Genomic DNA, 1,540 nt, shown 5'->3' with positions numbered 1-1,540 from the left:
AGTCGCGTTATAACAAACTATAATAACGAACGAACGTTAACTACAACAATACGTCTCTCTCTGACTGCAATTCAATTACTCACTGTCTATACACACATTACATTCCCCCTCTTATATATACCCGACTACCCTATATCTAGTAAATACTAGAGCATTCGCCAAAGTACAGGATAGTTCTAGAAACGTGGCGTCACTGTAGTCATGTGACTCGCTGACGCAACAATATATTATACATAGTACTCCTTAACTATGTTGGAATAACGTTCATTTAATTTTTCTGGCTCCCACCCGCTGGCTTAGCGACAAGTATAATGGCTCATAACATTAAACATCGGGTAACGATACCCATGGTGGTTAGAGCTCAGACAGCCTTTCTGCATAAAAGCAAACAAACACATCATTTCATTCCTTCCAAATCAAACAGTCTTCATCAAGGTCTTTTTATGTCCCCATTTCTCATGTCAGCTACAGTTTTTTCTTATCTTAAAGAAATCAACTTTAAAAAATCAATCATATTAAATGTTTAAATTATGTTATTCAGTATTGTGTGAACAAAAATTAACTACTAAACATTTATAACTTTATACAGCCCCCACCCCCTCACCAGTGGCTCAGCAGTAAACTTAGGTATTAAAAACCCTGAACATCGTGATTTGATACACGTAGTGGGTACAATGCAGATAATTAACCAATTGTGTAGTTTTGGACTTAAACAAACAATTTACAAAAGAGACTTCATTCATCAATTCATAATTTTCCAACATATAGATCTGAGTATATGAGGAATATCTCGTTTTTATCACATATTTTCTTTACAAAATTGACAATGGTAATACTTTTTAAATGAATATTATGTATCGACTTTCAATTTTTTCCACGTCATTCTCTATTCCCGGGAAGAATTTCAAATTAGTGTGCTAAAATATCTTGCTATAAACAGCGGTTACTGTCAGTGAACCGCTGATCGGCCCGACATGGTCTGGTGATTAAGGTGCTCAACTCGCAATCTGAGGGCCTCAGGTTAGAATCCCCTTCACCAAACATACTTGCCCTTTCAGCCGTGGGGACGTTATAACGTGACAGCCAATCTCACTATTTGTTGGTAAAAGAATAACTCAAGAGTTGTCGATGGATGGTGCTGACTAATTGCACTTCCTGTAGTATATCACTGCTAAATTAGGTACGGGTAACGCAGATACCCATCGTGTAGCTTTGCGCGAAATCCAAACCAAGAACCGCTTATAAAAAGAGCTACAAAGACCACCCAGTAACAGCCCAGTGTTGAATTACCAACAATTTATCCAACAGCTCCTACCACTCAAGTGCCAATACTATGATATAGTGGCAAAGTGACAAGAGGCCTGACACATGAAAACGAGATCAACTATAGCAGAGACCAACACTTTCGTCGTGGTTTGATGAAGACATGCAGTGTCTTCGGGCAGACTTGGTTAATACAAAAATTGCCCTGGTCAATGCCCAAGAAGAAATCAAGAAAATTGTGGCTGTCCACAAGAGAATTAAAGACGCACTATAAAAC

Source organism: Limulus polyphemus, unplaced genomic scaffold (assembly GCF_000517525.1).
Source record: "Limulus polyphemus unplaced genomic scaffold, Limulus_polyphemus-2.1.2 Scaffold4226, whole genome shotgun sequence".
Taxonomy (NCBI): domain Eukaryota; kingdom Metazoa; phylum Arthropoda; class Merostomata; order Xiphosura; family Limulidae; genus Limulus; species Limulus polyphemus.
The sequence above is the reverse complement of the archived record's forward strand: the minus strand, read 5'-3'. Positions refer to the sequence as shown.